This window comes from Megascapheus bottae, chromosome 31 (genome assembly GCF_031878675.1).
Source record: "Megascapheus bottae isolate mThoBot1 chromosome 31, mThoBot2.hap1, whole genome shotgun sequence".
NCBI lineage: Eukaryota > Metazoa > Chordata > Mammalia > Rodentia > Geomyidae > Megascapheus > Megascapheus bottae.
In genome coordinates this window covers 6,404,479-6,424,855 of record NC_143539.1, presented here as the reverse complement: position 1 = coordinate 6,424,855, position 20,377 = coordinate 6,404,479, and the positions used below count along the sequence as shown (strand labels likewise).

The window sequence follows — 20,377 nt, the reverse complement described above, 5'->3', positions numbered from 1 at the left end:
ATGTGGGGGATGTGTGAGGATGGATAGATCAGATGGGAGGAAGAAACAATCCAGATGGCTACCCTTGCTGAAGAAAATGAGTGTTTCCACATTGGGATTTTTTTCTGAACGGGAATTCTAATATTGCAAAGAGGAATAAAAACGAAGCTATTGAAGGAAGCTTGCTGGTCAAGTTCATGTCATGCATCCTGTCATCCCTGCCTGCACAGCTGGTGCAAGGAGAGCTGGGCTCAGGTGACTTTTGCAGACGACCATCAGACTAAGGCTTGGGCTGCTGAAGTTGTGGCTGTGTGCTGCCACACTTGCCTGTCCTCCTAGCTACTCAGGTGGCTGAGATCTGAGGATCTGAGTTCGAAGCCAGCCCAGGCAGGAAAAGTCCATGTGACTCTTCTCTCCAGTGAATCAGCAAAAACATGGCAAAGATGTGGCTCAAGTGGTAGAGATCGAGCCTGGAGCAAGGGAGCTGAGGGACATTCCACACACACAGGCTTTGTGTTCATAGCCCATGATTGGCCTAAAAAGAAGGAGTGGGCTAGGTGTAAGAAAGCCAGGAAAATTTTCTGAAAACTTAGAGAAACTTTAATATTGGAGCTGATGTTTGACGTGCATGAGTGTGCCATCTCCGATATCCCACAACTCACTTTCAGTGGTTAATAGTGCAAGAAACTCACTGCCACTCTCTTCACCTGGGAGTCGAGGCACCAGGGGAAATGTCTTGTCAGATGGCAAAGCATCAGCCAGTGGGGCCAGATACTGAGGGTGAGTCCGGGTATTACTGTGTTTAGCACGTGTATGCCTGCATGTGCTAGTCTTGGGTTTTGAACTCAGACCTAGGCACTGTTTCTGATCTTTTGTGCTCAAGGCTAATGTTCTACCACTTGACTCACAGCTTTAATTCTGGCTTTAAAAAATCCAGTTATTTGGTAGTTAATCCTGCTTGGTCTGGATTTAAACCTCAGTCCTTAGGGCTCAGCCTCCTGAGTAGCTAGAAATCATAGGTCTGAGCCATTAGCACCCAGCTTCTATCTTAATTTTTAACTTCCATCTATCTAATTTATTCAGTAAGTGAATAAGATTTAGTAAAAGAGTGAGAGAGACAAAGATAGACACAGAGGCAGAGTATTGTTCTTAAACAGTTCATGACCAAAAATCATTGAGACATGATTTCTCCAATCTTATATTTCTATGCAAGTAAAAGAGGAGCAAAGCAAGGTCCAAGGGCAGCCAAAGATGGACAGGATGCTGACCACACCACAAAGCCCTCCACTCTCTCCCTCTCCAAAACCAGATGTAATTTTCCCATTTTCTTGTCTGTTTTGTTCTCTGGACTTTAGCTGTCCACTCTGACCCCAGAAAGATAGCAGATGCTGCTGCTTCTCCCTTCTGCTAGCCTATACAGTGGAGGAGAAAGACGAGGAGAAGCAGGAAGGAGGAGGAGGAGGAAGAGGAGGAGGAGGAGGAGGGGGAAAGAGAAATTTCATTTAGAGAAACTTTTAACCAGAGCTAGCTATTATCTTAGCATCCCATCCCCTACTATTTTTTCTTAATGGCACTCCTGGTGCTTGAACTCAGGATCAATGCACTGTGTAAGCTTTTTATTTTCTTCTCTGCCAGTCGTGGGACTTGAATTCAGGGCTTGGGCACTATTCTTGGGCTTTCTCATAGCTAAAGCTTTACCATTGGAGCCACAGCACCATTTCCAGCTTTTTCTATGTATGTGGTACCGAGGAATTGAACCCCGCACTTCATGCATCCCACCCCCTTCAGGAAATTCTGAAAACGATAAAACTACTCTCTGACAGTTGAATGGGACGCAGCTGACGTGAGAACTTTCCGTCAGTTTCCCCCAGCCTGGGAAGCTCCCTAAATCTTATCTCACTCGACCACCTCATGGGTGCAATTTTTGACTTTAAAAAGGCTGTGTAAACCCTGATTGATGACTCCTCCCAGCCTGGCTGCTGAGTGCCTGCGGATGAGTTCCCTGCCTGGCTTGTATCCCGTAATAAACCTTGCTTTTGCATTTTGGACGCCTCTATCTCGGTGGTCTTCTATGGGTGTACCCTCCTCTGGGCACAACATTTGGGGGCTCGTCCGGGATCCCCCAGTTACCCCACCAGGACTCTGTGAGGCCTGAAAGGTGTGTTGCTTAGTAATGGGTAAGAGCGCTCGCTGTTTGTCTGTGTCTGTGTTGTTGCTGTTTTCACTTCCACTTTGTAGTAGTGGATCGGTTGCATTTGTATCTGGCAGGCTCTCTCTGGGATAGACGTGTCCAGACAGTGATCCTGGAGGGAACCTGAGACGTCCTGATCCCCACTCTGGGCAAAGGGTCTTTGGACTCCAAGCCGTCTGGGGGCACCAAAGAGGTGTCCATCTGCTTTGGCACACTGAGTCGAGTGTGTTTGGGCAGCTCCCGTGTGAGAGTAAGGGGGTGCCGTTTGGTCCCTGGAAATTTCTGTGAACTTTGTCTCTTTGAATTTGTTGGTTGTTACCTGTTGTGTGTTTGTCTTCAGTCTAAAACTCTTGCCCCCCTGATAGCAGTTTTGCAGGCAGTCTGGCCTTGGCCAGCCAGTTGCCAGAGAATGGAAGTCTCCACAAGAGAGGCGCCCCGCAAGAGTTTTCAGGGCCCCAGGTGTCTTCCTCACTCTGACTGCTGCTAGGCATGCCATAGAAATTTGGGTTTACTTAAAGGTCTCTGCTTCTCTTTTGTTAGGTGTATTTTAAACCGTTGAAAAAGCTTCAGGCCCCTGGGGTAGGTCTCCAGCCTGGTATGGCTTCTCCCACTCAGCTGCAATTGAGGCAAGCGAGGCAGCTGCAAGCCTAGTCTAGCTTAACAACCTGGCTAAAGTTACAATCTGGAGACAATTGATGGCAGGACATAGGCATCAGTCTTGGTTTCCCAGGTTAAAATTTGGTCCTGTAAACTGTCACGTGAGATGGCCTAGTCAAAATTGGGAAAATGACTAGAGTCAGGCTCAAGGTGGGCTAGATGTGACGCTGGAAATTTCCTTGTAAAAAGTTTTGTTTTGAACCTGGTTCTCACCTGCAAGAGTAAAATTGGCAAAGCTCTCTTGACACAAACTTTCAGAAAATGTACAGCTGATAGTAATTTTGCATGCTTTAAGATCTTTGAGTATGAATGTGTGTGTGAATATGAGTGAGTGACCATGTTCATTACATTATTTTAAGAGGAACTAACTGGTTAATAGAATTTTTCTACTTGGTTAGCCCAGAAGCATTAGGGAATTTGGAATTTATTTCCATGAGTTAAAGTTTTAGAAATTTAAATGTGAAATTGTGTATCAATGTCAGAAACTTGGCCTGTTTTAATCAAATGCTAAGAGAAAGGACGGGAAAACTTGGGGTAGTCCTGTGTGACTGACCATCTTTGGGGGTGAGAGGTGGACTCGCAAAGGTGCAGCACTGGGTTCCCATGGTGGAAAACGCCCTAAGGGAGGGTCCACACATGGTGAAAGAAGATAAGGTGGCACAACAACTGTTCCTCTAAACCTGCTCAGATGGACTGAGTAGACCATCTTCGTCCTTTTTCCTTGCAGACTGACTCTGGAAATCTGATGGTAAAATGTAGGTGATGTAATTAGTATTTCTTCAATTGCCCTTTAAAATGTAATACATTGGGGAAAGGGTTTTGAAGAGATATGTTTAAAGGTTTATGTCTTTATGATTTGGTTTCGTGCTACTGGGTTGCAACTGGATGTATTCTAGAAAAAAGGTGTTGGGAGCCAGAGTGGAATCAAACCGTACCTTGATTTGCATCAGACAATTGCTTTATTGTCTTATTGTTTTCTGGCCTTATTCTGTTTAAATGACCTGAGATTTACCATATGAATGTAACACCTGAAAGTTCCCTGGTTTCAAGAAGGGATATAAGCCTTGAGTTGAAAATAAATGGGACTGCAGTCTTTACCTGGGCTGCAGACCTCCCAGACCTCATGTGTTTGTCTCCTATTTTTTCCAGTCCCTGCCCCCTATTTCAGGTACCCCAATTTGCTGCCGGTAGGCCCCGGCAAGTGGCGCCCAAACCGGGACCCTGAAAGTCTGGGATGAAGGTGGGGGACCCCGCTCTGGTGAGTGACACGTCGTAGGACTATTAGGAGAGGATTCGAAGAGAGTGAGAGAGATGGGGGCTGTATTGTCGGAAGTAAAAATTATGGGTCAAGTTAATGTCCGCAGGCTATATGTATCGGTCCTAAGAGGCATACTTGAAGACCACGGAACAGGGGTGGGACAAGGGCAGCTTGAGAGCTTCCTACAGTTTGTTGAGGAGGCATGCCCGTGGTTTCCAGAGGAGGAATCCCTAAATTGAGAAACCTGGCTGAGGATAGGGAAAGGAATTCAAGATTATTATAGTGTATATGGCCCTGAAAAGACCCCAGCAGAGGCTATTACTTTATGGAATTTAGTAAATGAATGCTTAGATCTTCGACATGAGAATGTTGAACTTAACCTTGAATTAAAGAACCCTTCTGAGAAACCTGAGGCTGAGCTGTATGCCACAGCCCGAGAGAATCTAACTGAGATTTTGAGAAGGGAACACCAGAAGGTATTGAGCATAAGAGTTCAGGAAATAGATATGAACCCCCAGCCACAATCTCGGCCGAATCTAATCCTTTCCCCCTCTTCCCGCTCCCTCCGGCTGCAGCCTTGCAGCCCCAACCCCCTTCTCAACCTTTATGCATGTCTAAAGGTCCTAGCAACAAGTGCCTCCTAACAGGCACTACAACCAGGCACAGTGCATCCCAACTAAACTTGGCTCAGGCTGCTAAGAGGAGGGAAGATATTTCAGGGCCTCGATGCTTCCCCGTTTTAATTGATCATGATGAACAAGTATACCATCGACCTGTTCCTTTTAAACTATTACGGGACTTAAAGAATGCCTGCTCCCAATATGGACCAACTGCCTCTTTTACTCAAGTAGCTTTGGAGGCCACGTGTGCTGACATTTTATGCCCAAATGACTGGAAGCAGCTTGCCAGAGCATGCCTTAGTGGGAGAGAGTACTTATTATGGGAAACAGAGTTCACTGCATAGTGTCGAGCTAAAATTGAAGCAAATAGGGCTGAGAACCTGCCTTACACTTTTGATCAGTTGCTAGGAGAGGGAACCTATAAAAACACCAAAGATCAATTGTGCTATGCCATGGAAGCCTATATACAAATAAATGCAGCGGCGAAAGAGGCTTGGAAAAAATTACCAAATTCTAACCGTACTAAAAATCTAGTTGAAATTAGACAGGGACCTGATGAACCTTATCAAGAATTTTTGTCTCGATTAATGGAGACTGCAGACCACCTAGTACAAGATGAGAACGCAAAGAAGGCTATAGTTAGACAAATGGCCTATGAAAATGCCAACACCACCTGTCAGGTGGCTATCAGACCCCATAGGAATAAGGGAGGAATTAGAGACTATATTACACTGTGTGTTGATATAGGACCCTCCCATGTACAAGGCCTCACTTTAGCCGCCGCACCTCAAGGAAAGACTGTTACTGAATTTATAAAATATAGAGGCCAGCGGCATTCTCGGGCTGCGAGACCCCCAGGGAGTTGCTTCTCTTGTGGACAAATGGGACATTGGCAATGCCCACGCCAGGCCAAGTTAGAGAAAGAAACATCACCTGGCACATGTCCATGCTGTGGTAAAGGGAAGCACTGGGCTAAAGATTGCAAGTCAGCAACAAATTGCAATGGCCGCCTATTTTCGGGAAACTGGAGAAGGGGCCAGCCCCTGGCCCCACAAAACTATGGGGAAGTCCCTCCCTCTTCTCAGCCAGAAGTACATCTTCTAACAACCCCCCAAAATCAGTCTCCGGCCTCTTCCGTGCCACCCGGGGCAGCACAGGATTGGACCTCTGTTCCTCCACCTGCTCAGTATTGACCCCAGAGATGGGGATACAAGCTCTCCCCACAGGAGTCTTCGGCCCCCTTCCCCTGGGAGTGGCTGGATTGCTGTTAGGGCGAAGTAGCTCAGCCCTTAAAGGGATACAAATTACACCCGGCATAATTGACCAGGATTTTACTGGAGAAATCAAGGTTATGGCCTCTGCCCCAAGACGTGTAATATCCATCCCAGCAGGACAAAAAATAGCACAGCTAGTGCTTGTGCCTTTACCTCCTGGGGAGACTACCAATTCCTCTGTTCCACGTGGACAGAGAGGATTTAGATCCTCTGATATCTATTGGGTACAGAGCATAAAAAAGGAGAGTAGCGTGCTTTTGCCTTAGTAAAGTGGAAGGATCCCCTAACTGGTGCTTGGCAGGGACATGATCCTGTTCTAACCTGGGGTCGAGGGCATGCATGTGTTTTTTCACAAGGAGAAAATGACGCCCGCTGGCTGCCTGAACGCTGCGTTCGGACTGTGGAGATTGACAGTGGCCATCCAAGCAGTGACTCACTGGGATTACATCCCCAACCCTCCAGTGATGCATAGTGTGGCTTGGGAAGAACCTGAGTTATTTGTGCATGTCAGTGGGACTGCTCCTGATCCACTTGTTCAACACATTCATATGAGCTGTGTTTCTCCTCCTTTTGCTATTATGTAGGGACCTTTTAACATATCAATTGACTCTACACAATTTAATGCGACATGTGACAATTGTTCTTTTACAAATAGTAGGCTATTGAGATAAAGGACTGTTCTTGTTAGTTTGTCTTTACCATCCCTCTCCTTAACAACCTTTTTTTGTAAAAGATGCCCAGGTGAAAAGCAAAGGCCTCCAGAGGTAAGTAGAAATCAGCCGACCCCCTGTATGTCTGTGTTTTGTTTTGTTTTAAAAAGGTGCACTGTGGGCCTAAAACAGAGGCCTGGGTGGTCAAGGGATGCCTTCACCCCTCCCCCCCTTTTGAGTTTCTTGTCGCTAACAGGGCATGCCATTAGAAGTTATTTAAAAGTCTCCGCTTCTCTGTCTTGTTTATGTTACATATTTTTCCTTGTCCAGTTTTGTCTTAAAAATTGGTACCAGTTCTAAATATGGATCCTTATGGTTTTTCTGTGCATACTCAAGCATTCATCCTTGTTATTCATTTGAACATTTCTGGGCCTAGTATGGCTGCTCCCACGTGTCTGCAGTTGTAACAAGCCCTGGAAAAATAAATTCCAGCTAAGTTGCCTTGTAAAAGTTTTGTTTGGAACCTGGTTCTCACCTGCAAGAGTAAAATTGGCAAAGCTCTCTTGACACAAACTTCCGGAAAATGAACGGCTGATATTAATTTTGTGCGCTTTAAGATGTTTGAGTATGAATGTGTGTGAATGAGTGAGTGAACATGTTCAAGGTTAAATTGTCAGCATGCTGTATAAAACAGTGGATAAATTTATACTTATACACAAAGGCAATCCGGTAAGTCTAAGCTTAAAACTTCAAGAAAAGTATTAGGTTTGAATGTTTTACAATGTCTCAAAGGATTATTACATTGTGTTAAAGAGAAATTGGTAAAAAGTATGTTTCTAAAGATCCTGAAATCTGCTTTTTAAAAATCTGGTTTTGTAATGCATAGAGCTGTTTACATTGTAAACACTGCATCATGTTTATCCCAGAGGTTTTAGGGAATTTGGGATTTATTACCTTTAGTTAAAGTTTGGGGACATGTATTAGAGATTTAAATGTAAAATTGTTCATCATTGTCAGAAACTTTGCCTATTTGTCTTTTCTTGCAGACTGACACTGGAAATCTGATGATAAAAATGTGGATCAAAAAAAGGGGGGGGGAAGGAAACTAAGTCCAGACTTAGACTTTTGTTGCACTGATGTTTGTAATTCTTGCATTAGGGAAAAACTGTTATTTGAGTTTAAACTGTTGATGGAGTTCTAGGCAGTAATAATTTAAACTGCAGGAAAAAACAAAAAGTCTCTTCTAATAGGCAAAGGGAGGGCCTTGGGCCCTAGGGGGCCTGGAGGCAAAGGGAGTTCCTTAAGCCTTAAAGGTTTTTAAATGCAAATAAAGACTAAACTGTGAAGAGTTTAAGTTAAAAGTTTTAAAGAAAATTACAAATGGTTTCTGAACAAAATTTAACAGTAAAGTTGTCCTAAAGTTTTGTTTCAAAAAAAGAAACAACAAACAAACAAACAAACAAAAAAACAAAAAAAGAAACAAGGAAAAAAAAAGGAGGGGGAAGGAAGATGGCACCCAGACAATAGGGACGCTGCCTAGCTCTCTCTCACAAAAAGAGAGAACCAGGGAGTCCCACGAGCCAATTATGTTAAGAAATCCACAACAACAAACTCAAAAAGCAATGGAGAAGGACTCAAACTGGAAAAGAAATCCAGATAAAGCTCACATCCAACTTTCTCAAAGAATTCGGAACGCGAAGACCCCTCCCCCACCTCTCTCCGCCGGCTTCAAATCGCGAAAAGTGGCGGCGGGCTGAGGGCGCCAGGCCGGGACCGCTGCAGAAACCAGCATAGAACCGGGCCAGCGAGTGGCAGTACCAGCGGAACCCAGACACGGAACCAGAACAGCAAGCAGCGGAACCCAGACGCGGAACACAGGCAGCGGCGGAGACCCGAGGGGAGTGAAAGACTCCCCAACATCGGGGAACAATCATAGATGGAACGCTGAGGCGTGAGTAGCACAGCGGGTCCCCAAACACATAGGGAAAGCAGAGCGGTGCCAAGCAATAGAACTTAACTCAGACCCCTCCACCCCGCCCGAGAAAGACTGGCGGGAGCAGGGGGGCAACAAATTTAGAATCCTGTCCCTTCCCTCAACAGCCCCCTCCCTCAGGCCATTGACTGGAGATTGATAGACGGGCTACCTAAGACCCCGCACCCCACCAAGGGAGGCAGAGCTGTCCCAAATCCTACCCACCCACAAGGCTCCTCTCCCTGGCCACTGGATCGGGAGAGTGAAGGGCGCTGGGATCCTGCCTTACAACAGCGGGTAGGGTGTGTGGGAAAATAGGAGCCAGCATCTGCCCCTCCTCAATTCTTGAGCGGGGCATCCTCCAGCTGGGAATCCTGAGCAAGACAGCACCAAGGGGCCCCCCACAGTCACAGACTCTCTGACAAAGCAGTGGAAACACAGCAGGGATCTGAAGGGCCGACCAGCAGGAAAGCTCGCCTTCTGAGAATCAAAAAGGCGTGGCTCCGCCCTTGGAGCCCATTTCCTCAGCTGGGCCCCACCCCTGGGAACAGACGGGTCTTCTGCTGGTCCTGCTGAGAGCCCCTGGAAACTCTCAAACCCCAGACCCTTGGCTGGGGGGTGCCCCTGGAAGCAGCACAGGAAAACGTCTGCCCAGCGTGCTCAGACTGAAGCTCGCAGATCCATCCCATGGCCCACTGTGAGGCCACTGGTTGGGCTAAGAGCTAGTCGTGCAGCAACACATAAGTTTTATTCTAATACTTTCCAAACTTTGTACTCAAATACGCTACCTACTTACCAACTTAGGTCAGTTATCCTTATGCTATACCTTTTCTTCATTACTACAATATTCTTACACTCCTACGTTAATCCTCTTGTACCTCCCCTGACCTCTCCCATTCTATTTTTCTATCTCTGGACCTCTGTTCATCTTTCAACCCCTATAATGCATGGATCTACACTTGATGGCTGTTGAGCAATACTGTATATCTAGGTGTTTAATTATTCTCTAGGCTCAGAGGGACTTAAAGACAATAGAGATTGGATTTAGAGGCTTATTGTTTTGGGTATAAATCGCTTATCAGTGGTTGTATTAGACTGGTCTGTAAGTGCACAAAAAGAAAGAGTGATAACACCAATCAAAACTTGTGAACATCTAGTGTCTGCCAGCTACAGAGGTTTAGGTTGGTTATATCTGAAAAACTATAATCGTGTTTAGTATTAATCTTGCTCCCATTTTTAAATGGGCAGAACAAGAAACTCAAGAAAAATGTCAAATCATGAAACAACATCCCCCACCCAATGTAAACAGACAATGGAACAATCACTGGCAAACCTAGAGGAGAGTCTTCCAAGTGCTATACAAATGCAATTGATAAACATCATTAATGAAAAATGTGAAAATATAAAGAAAGAGATAAGGGAGGAAGCCATAGCTAAACAACAGGAAACCATAAACAAGGTGATAAGTGAAAAAGAAGAAGCCATAAAGGAGGCCATAATAAAGGTTTTTCAAAGAAAGATGGATGAATTCATAGAATCCACAAATAAAAAGGTGACCGAACTCCAGCAAATGTCCAAAGAAAATAAAGCTACTGAGCTAACCACTCAAATGGAAATCAAGGAGCTAAAGAAATCCATACATGATCCAAAAGAAGAGATGCAAGGCATCAAAAATGAGCAGTTAGAAGCAAGGGAGATGAAAAATAAAGTAGATAGCTTTGATAGCAGGTTAGACAATGCTGAGGAGAGAATTTCTGGGGCTGAAGATAATTTAGTTATTATAGAGAAAGAACAGAAAATGAGTCAATCCAAATCTAGGAAAAATGAGAGAGCGCTTCAGGAGGTCCAAGATACAATTAGGAAGCCTAATTTAAGGCTAATTGGTATTGAGGAGGGCCTGGAGAAAGAGGTCAATGGTATTGGCAATATACTTCAGGGAATCATCTCAGAGAATTTCCCAAATATCCAGAAGGGCAGGCCCATCCAGATACAAGAAGCTTTTAGAACCCCAAACAGACCTGACCAGAAAAGAACATCCCACCGCCACATCATAATCCGAACTGGATCAATAGAAACCAAAGAAATAATCCTAAAGGCAGCCAGGGAAAGGGATCAGTAATCTATAAAGGCAAACCAATAAGAATAACCCCAGACATCTCAGCAGAGACCATGCAAGCAAGAAGTGACTGGAAGCATATATGTCATGCCCTGAAGTCAAATAACTACCAACCAAGAATACTGTACCCAGCTAAGCTCTCATTCATAACTGAGGGAACAATAAAAACATTCCATTCCAGGGAAAAGCTGCAACAATATGTCTCAACAAAACTAACACTACAGAGAATTCTCAAAGATGTTCTATACATAGAAAACCAAAATAAATGCAATATAGGGAAAGAAATGGCACCTAAACAGCATAACATCTAAGGACCACAAGAATTGTCAAGACACAGGTCCTAATAAAAACTTTTAAAAATGGTAGGAACTAATAAATATCTCTCAATCCTAACTCTCAATATCAATGGACTTAACTCTCCAATTAAATGGCATAGGCTGTCTAGTTGGATCAAAAAGCAAGAGCCATTGTTCAAGAGACACATCTTACCCAAAAAAACAATCATCTTTTGAAAGTGAGAGGTTGGAATAAACTCTATCAAGCTAACGGCCCCCATAAACAGGCTGGAGTTGCCACCCTCATATCAGATAAAATAGACGTCAAACTAAAATTAGTAAGAAAAGACAAAGAAGGTTACTACATACTACTAAAGGTTACATACATACTTCCTCCAGGAAGACATAACGATCCTAAATATTTACACACCCAATCCCGGAGCTCCAAACTTCATCAAGCAAACTTTACTTACACTGAAACCATACATAGATTGAAACACAGTGATTGTTGGTGACTTTAACACACCAATCTCACCTATGGACAGATCAACAAGGCAAAAACTCAACAGAGAAACCTTAGAATGAACAACTATATAGACCAACTAGATCTAACAGACATCTGCAGAATAAATATTCCACCCAGCAACAACACAATATACGTTTTTCTCAGCAGCACATGGAACATTTTCCAAAATAGACCACATGTTAGGCCATAAAACAAACCTGGACAGATTCAGAAACACTGAAATTATTCCATGCACGCTCTCAGACCACAAAGGCATCAAATTGGAACTGAACACACATCTCCACCAACGAAAACCCTGTATCTCATGGAGACTGAACAACACATTGTTGAATCACCAATGGGTCATCAAAGAGATCAGAACAGAAATCCAACAGTTTATGAAATTTAACAATAAGGAGCACACAAAATACTAACTCCTTTGGGACACAGCAAAGGCAGTACTCAGAGGAAATTTTATAGCGCTGAGTGCCTACAACAACAAGTTGGAAAAATCACAAACCAACAAGTTAATGTCTCACCTTAAGATCCTGGAAAAAGAGCAACAAAGCAACCCTAATCCCAGTAGAAGAAAGCAAATTATTAAAATCAAAGCAGAATTAAATGATTTGGAATCCAAAAAAACTATAGAAAGAATCAACAAAACAAGGAGTTGGTTCTTTGAAAGAACTAACAAAATTGACAAACCCTTAGCAAATCTTACCAAAAAAAGAAGAGAGCATATCGAAATAAACAAAATCGCAGATGAAAATGGTAATATCATGACAGAAATTACCAAGATCCAGAATATCATGAGGGAATACTTCTCAAACCTTTACACCAATAAATTTGAGAATCTAGAAGAAATGGATGAATTCCTAGCCAATATTAACATACCCACACTGAACCAAGAAGAACTAAGCCAACTCAACAGGCCTATTTCAAGCTCGGAAATAGAAATGGCAATAAGAGAACTTCCACCTAAGAAAAGCCCAGGGCCAGATGGATTCACAGCTGAATTCTATAAGGTCTTCAAAGCAGAGCTCACACCAATACTCCTCAAGCTCTTCAACGAAATTGAAAATGAAGGTTCCTTACCAAACTCATTCTATGAAGCCAGTATAATCCTCATCCCCAAACCAGACAGAGATTCATCAGAGAAAGAGAACTATAGACCTACTTCTTTGATGAACATCGATGCAAAACTTCTCAACAAAATACTGGTCAACCGTCTACAACTCATCAAAAAAATTATACACTATGATCAAACTGGATTCATCACAGGGAGGCAAAGCTGGTTCAACATACGCAAATCAATTAATATAATTCAACACATCAACAGGAGCAAGGACAAAAATCACATGATTGTCTCAACAGACATGGAAAAGGCATTTGACAAGATCCAACACCCCTTTATGTTAAAAGCTCTGGAGAAATTAGGAATCCATGGAACATTCCTCAATATAATAAAGGCTGTGTATGAGAAACCCACTGCTAGTATTACACTTAATGGTGAAAATCTAAAGCCATTCCGTCTAAAATCAGGAATGAGACAAGGATGCCCACTCTCTCCACTCCTCTTTAACATAGTACTAGAATTCCTAGCCAGTGCAATAAGGCAAGAAGCAAGCATAAAGGGGATCCAAGTAGGGAAAGAGGAAATAAAACTATCCCTCTTTGCAGATGACATGATTCTGTATTTAAAGAATCCTATGGACTCTACTCCCAAGCTCCTTGAGCTGATTCAAAACTTTGGAAGAGTAGCAGGCTATAAAATTAACCCTCAAAAATCAACTGCCTTCCTTTACGCCAACAATGAGAGAAACGAGGCAATAATCAGGAACGCAACTCCTTTCACAATAGCCTCAAAGAAAATAAAGTACCTAGGAATTAGCTTAACTAAGAATGTAAAGGACCTTTTTGCTGAAAACTTTAAAACCCTAAAAAAGGAAATTAAAGCAGAACTAAGGAAATGGAAAAACCTCCCATGCTCCTGGATTGGAAGAATCAACATTGTGAAAATGACAGTCTTGCCAAGGGCTATCTACAAATACAACGCAATACCCATCAATATCCCAATGGCATTCTTTAAAGAAATAGAAGAGGAAATTCAAAATTTCATATGGAATAATAAAAGAGCCCGCATAGCAAAAACACTTCTTAGCAGAAAGAACAGCACTGGAAGAATTTCAATTCCAAACTTTAGACTCTATTACAGGGCTATAATAATCAAAACAGCTTGGTACTAGCACAAGAACAGGCCTGAAGACCAATGGAATAGAACTGAGGACCCAGATATTAAACCACAGACCTATGGCCACCTAATCTTTGACAAGGGAGCCAAAAAAATAGAATGGAAGATAGACAGCCTCTTCAACAAGTTGTGCTGGCAGAACTGGTTAAGCACCTGCAGAAAACTAAAATTGGATCCTTCTTTGTCACCCTGCACTAGAAGTAACTCCAAATGGATCAAAGACCTGTAGGTAAAATCTAACACACTGAAAACTTTAAAGAAGGAATAGGAGATACACTAGGCCTTCTTGGCACAGGTTGAAACTTTCTTAATAAGGACCAAGAATCACAACAAATCAGAGAAAGGCTGGATAAGTGGGACTGCATTAAACTGCAGAGCTTTTGTATGGCAAAGGACATAGCTAGTAAATTAATTAGGAAGCCTACAGAGTGTGAGAAGATCTTCACCAAACAAACAACGGACAAAGGCCTCATATCTAAAATATATCAACAACTCAAAAAAATGAATCACGCCAAAACTAATCTCAAAAGTAACAACCATCCCATTAAAAAATGGGCCCAAGACTTAAAGAGAGTCTTCTCTGAAGAAGAAACAAAAATGGGCTATAGACACATGAAGAAATGCTCCACATCTCTGGTCATAAAAGAAATGCAAATCAAAACAACTCTAAGATTCCACCTCACTCCAGTTAGAATGGCCAGGATCAGGAAAACGAATAATAGGAGATGCTGGAGGGGATGTGGCCAGGAGGGATCACTACTACACTGTTGGTGGGAGTGCAAACTCATTCAACCACTATGGAAAGCAGTGTGGCAGTTCCTCAAAAGGCTAAACATAGAGCTCCCCTATGACCCAGCAATTCCACTACTTGGCATTTACCCAACCATCCAGAATCTAGGGCATACTAAATCCACTAGCACAACAATGTTCATTGCAGCATTATTCACCATAGCAAAGATATGGAACCAACCTAGATGTCCCTCAGTTGATGAGTGGATCAACAAGTTGTGGCATTTGTACACAATGGAATTCTATGCTGCTGTCAGAAAAAATGACATCAACCCATTTGTTAGGAAATGGAAAGACTTAGAAAAAATCATATTAAGTGAAGTAAGCCAGACTCAAAGGAACTTAGGTTCAATGGTTTCCCTCATTTGTCATAATCAGTAGAAACCTTGTGCTCTAGTAGCAGAGATTTGCAACAGAGCAAAACCTTGATACATAAGGCCATATAGTATGAAGCTAATTGAAAGGACCTCCAGGATATTGAAAGAAAAGCCATATAACAAATGATTGTTGTCCTTAATGTACTATGTTATCTCTCATCTCCTTTGCTGTCCCTTGGGTATCTCATATTGTTACAGTATCTCACTTTGTTATCTGATATATTGAATTTATTTGTATTTGGTTATTTGAAATTTGATAGGAAAGGGGGGAAAACCAAGACGGGAGGTGGGTGGTGGGGGGGAGGGTAATGGGTACCAAGACACGTGAAAGGGTATCAATGTATGTGAATTAATGCACCTTCTATCTGGCAAATATCATGTAACCCTTTTATTAATTACAATAAAAAATATTAAAAAAAATAAACAAGGAAAATGAGGACTACCAAAATGGTTGCTTAATTGCTATTTCAGATTACTCTTGTAAGTTACTTTATAGCAATCTCCAGCAGGCCCATGGAGAAGGACAGCAGATCCTCATTCAGATATAAGTTTGGCCCTCACCAAGTTCCAGGTAAGATCATGCTTAAAGACTATTTCTGTGTTGACCACCTTGTTGCTTCAATTGGAGTACTGTGGTCTTTTGTAGGACTCATTGATCTGAAAGCTGCAGTTTTGAGCCTGCCCGGGCAAAGCAAAGCCCCTGTGAGACTGTGGTGTCTAATCTGTCAGCAGGATGCTGGGACAGAGTTGCTTTGGAGCTCGAAGTGGCAGAGTGCTAGCTCTGAGCTGAAAAGCTGGGGGGCAGAACTCAAGCACCAAGCTCGGGACTCACAGTGGCAGGGTGCTAGCCTTGAGCTGGAGAGCTGAGAGACAGCGCCCAGACTCTGAGTTCAAATCCAGCAACCAACAAAGTAAAATGCCAATGGGATGTTTATCCCGGTGTGAAGAGACACTATTGGGACGAAAGTAATAAACCATCCAGAAAGCCTCTGCTTGAATGGCAGAGATGGTGTCAGATCCTAGAGTCACTTGTGCTTGGCCATTCAAATTAATCAGAGCCGGGAGGTCATAGAATAGTTTGTAAGCGTGCCTTACTAATGCGCGTGCCTTTCATAACTGGGCAGGAACTTGTCAATCTTCTGTGATAGTGGGTAGTTTAAAGTCCTAATTGAGCGAATTTTCTATTTGACACCAGCCACAAATTCAGGAAAGTTTGTGGATCTGGAGCTTGTGCCTCTATTAATCTGTTTAGATCTGACAACTGCAGCATTGTTAAGGTTGCAGAGATTTAGTTCCCCAGACAATCAAGAAAATGCCTTTGCAAATGGGTGCTAAGTAAGCTACACTATTGTAGCCAAAGATGGTTTGTGCAGTTGTTAAATGTTAAATATGATCTCTAGTTTGGAGCAAATTATTGTTTCTGATAGCTAATCCTTGCAACCCCTTGATAAAACAGGTTAGGCTTCTTAAGGTCCATGGTCAAGCACAGAGAAAACGACGCCCCTGACTCAGCTTGAAGAAGTCACAGAAGCTGAATCTCTGCCCATCAATCCCCTTTAGATGAAGGGACCAGAGTCATGTTTGGAAAGTGAGACAGGACAAATTAGAGGTATTGGAAAGAGTAGAAATTGCACTTGTGTTTCTTTTAAAATAAAAACGGGGGATATGTTGGGAGCCAGAGTGGAATCAAACTGTACCTTGACTTGCATCAGACAATTGTTTTATTGTCTATTGTTTTCTGGCCTTATTCTATTTAAATGACCTGAGATTTACCATATGAATGTAACACCTGGCAGTTCCCAGGTTTCAAGAAGGGATATAAGCCTTGAGTTGAATGTTAACGGGGCTGCAGTCTTTACCTGGGTTGCATACCTCCCGGACCCCATGTCTTTGTCTCTCTTCTATTTTTTCCAGTCCCTGCCCCCTATTTCAGGAACCCCAATTCGCTGCCGGTAGGCCCTGGCAAGAAGGGAACTAAGTTTAGTCTTTTGAGAAACTGCCATACTGCTTTCCATAGTGGTTGAATGATTTTGCACTCCCACCAACAGTGTAGTAGTGATCCCTCCTGGCCACATCCCCTCCAGCATCTGTTGCTATTAGTTTTCTTAATCCTAGCCATTCTACCTGGAGTGAGGTGGATTCTTAGAGTTGTTTTGATTTGCATTTCTTTTATGATCAGAGATGTCGAGCATTTTTTCATGTGTCTATAGGCCATTCTTATTTCTTCTTCAGAGAAGACTCACTTTAAGATTTTGGCCCATCTTTTAATGGGATGGTTGTTACTTTGGAGATCAGTTTTGGAGTGATTCAAATTTTTAAGTTGTTGATATACTTTAGATATGAGGCTTTGTCCATTGTATGGTTAGTGAAGATTTTCTCCCATTCTGTAGGCTTCCTAATTAAGTTAGTAGCTATGTCTTTTCCCATACAGAAGCTCTGCAGTTTAATGCAGTCCCACTTATCCAGCCTTTCTCTGATTTGTTGTGTTTCTTGGTCCTTGTTGAGAAAGTTTCTACCTGTGCCAAGGAGGCCTAGTGTGTCTCCTATTCCATCTTGTAAAGTTTTCACTTAATGTACTATGTTATCTCTCATTTCTTATGCTGTCCCTTGGTTATCTCATATTTTTACAGTATTTCACTTTGTTATCTGATACATTGGATATATGCATATTTGTTTATTTGAAATTGGATAGGAAAGGGGGGAAAACCAGACAAGGGTGGGGGTGGGGGGAGGGAAATGGGGACCAAGACACGAGAAAGGCTATTGGTGTATATGAAGTAATGCACCTTCTATCTGGTGAATGTAATGTACCCTTCTATTAATTACAATAAAAATATATGAAAAAAGACAAGAGAAGAGAACTAAGTCTGGACTTCTGGTGCACTGATGATGTTTGTAGTTCTTGCATTAAGGAAAAACTTATTTGAGTTTAAACTACTGTTGGAGTTCTGCAGTTTAGGTTACTGCCTAGAAGAAAAAAATGCCTCATCTAAAAGAAGGCCTGGAGACTAAAGGGAATGCCTTGAGCCTTTAAGAGTTTTTCAAATGCTGATAAAGGCTAAAGTGTTAAATGTTTAAGCAAATATCAGTAAAAATTGTAAAGAAGATTAGAAATGGGTTTCTGAACAAAATTTGAAAGTGAAGTTGTCCTAAATGCTTGTTTAAAATTAGGACTACCAAAATGATTGCTTAACTGCTATTTCAGCTTGCTCTTGTATAGCAATTTCCAGCTGGCCCATGGAAGAGCAAGTCCTCATTTAGATGTAATTTTGGCCCTTACCAAATTGCAGGTAAGCTAGCTAAAAAGCATCATGGTGGCATAGAGACAAGAAGTTCTTTGCAGAGGAGACTTGTTAAATTGCACGATTTAAAAAGAACTTCTAAATTATGGATTGCTTTGTCTATTTTGTCCAATTTAACAAAATTTATTAGGGGAAATCATGCTTAGAGACTCTTTCTATGAAGACCACCTTGTTGCTTCTAATTGGAGTAACATGGCCTTATAAAAGACTCATTGATCTGAAAGCTGCAGTTTTTGAGCCAGCCGGGGCAAAGCAGAGTCCCTGTGAGACTGTAGTGTCTAATTTGGCAGCAGAGTGCTAGTGAAAGCAACCTATCAAGATGCAATAACAGTCATTGCTCAGGCTGAGTATGGTGGTGTGGATATTGGGGAAGAAGTAGCTAAGAAAGGATTTGCAGAAAAATGCAAACTTCCTTCCAGCTCTCTAGTCTGATGAGGAAACGAAATCAGACCCTAGGCATCTTACTCTCAGGAATCTCAAGAACACTATTCCCTTGTGGGGGCACCGATCCAACCAGCTGAACTTCAGCAGGACAAAGGGGCCTTTAAATGGGAGGCTGCCTGTTGACTTGCAGGATGAGAGTAATTCAGGAAGTGAAGTGGCATTTCCAAAGGAAAGTTTGGCTGTTGGTAACTTTAATTTAGGATCTAATGTTAGTCTGGAAAAAAACTGAGCAGGACCAGAAACTGATTGAAGAGAATGAAAACTTAAAATGGGAAGACGTTCTAATTTCAACAGACTGCTCAGGAGCTACAGCAAGAGAAACAAAAACTTAAAAATGAGGAAGATGTTCTAAGTTGAACAGACTGTTCAGGAACTACAGCAAGAGAAAGCAACTACTGTGGATTTGAAAAATCTGGCAGCTAAAGTGGAAAGGAAAAGCGTTCAGTAGTGTTAGGAAAGAGAAGCTTCTCTGCAGCATCTTGTAGCGTGGTTCCAGAGCATTCTAAAGGTTTCTGATCTTTCTTTGGAAAAAATCACTGACTTCTCAAGAGAAAATTGATGATACTGAGGACATCTCAGAAAAGACTGAGTCGTGTGTTTGCAAAGAGCTGGAGTTATCTCTAACTGAACAGTTGAAGAAGATCTGTTTAGAGGAAAGGCTCATTGTCACACTACAATCCAAGTATAAGGACAGTGTTGAATTTATATAACCCAGTATGGGTCACTTTGTGTCCATTAAGAAGACGCTGAAAGGCTTGAAAGCTCAACTGAGAACATGGACTCTGGTGGTCTTCTTACTACGAGCCTGGAATGAGATCTTCTTGATGGTGAGCCCATGAAGGTACTTTGTAGCAAGCACACTGTGGTGTGCTCTGAGGTCAATGGGAAGCCAGTTCTTGTAAAGGTCTATTCTGTGGATACAGAAGTAAAGATGATTCAGAGAGCAGCCGCGTATCACAGAGCTTACAGGGAAACGAAAGAGGAGTCTGGGTTACTGCCATTGATATTCCTGTTTGTGTGTTAAGTCTGATCCAATGGATAATGTGATGGTTCCTTATTATCCTAAAGCAAATCTGAGTGCAGTTCAAGCCAGTAGGCCTTTAACTTCAGAAGAAGCTTTCAACAATGTATTTGCTTTCAATCGTGAACAAGGAACTGTTGGGGATTTTGACTTCACCAAATCAGTGTGTCAACGAAACAAATGAAGATAGAATCCCCAAAGTGGATCAGTTTCATTTGGAATGTCAAATCCCTTCTCTAACTTTAGAAGTTCGATGACTTCTGAACCAGCTTTGAATGCTGAATGCTTCTTGGTGCCCAAGGGGAAGTCAATTCCAAACCCAGAAAAAGAGGTGGCATAGAGATACTCGAAAGACTTGTGTGGGTACCAGAATGAGACACTACTGGGACAGAAGCAATAAAGCATCCAGATGCAGTAAGCCACTGGTTGGATGGCAGAGATGGTGTCAGATCCTAAAGTCATTTGTGCTTGGCCATTCAAACTTAATCAAGAGCCAGTAGGTCATAGAATAGTTTGTAAGCATGCCTTACTAATGTCCATGTCTACTGGGTAGGAACTTGTCAGTCATCTGTAATAATCGGTAGTTTACAATCCTGAACCCCATATTTGCTCAAAGCTCTAGCTGAGCGGAATTTGGAAATTCAGGAAAGTTCGTGGACCTGAGGCTGTGTCCCTATTGATCTCTTTAGGTCTACA

General features: G+C 42.5%; 2 pseudogenes; both read left to right on the top strand.

The window, feature by feature from the left end:
• Window positions 1-710: 710 nt before the first annotated feature.
• Window positions 711-19,108, top strand: LOC150043822 (serine/threonine-protein kinase 31-like; annotated as a pseudogene).
• Window positions 19,109-19,435: 327 nt separating this feature from the next.
• On the top strand, window positions 19,436-20,021 carry LOC150043821 (serine/threonine-protein kinase 31 pseudogene; annotated as a pseudogene).
• Window positions 20,022-20,377: the final 356 nt, after the last annotated feature.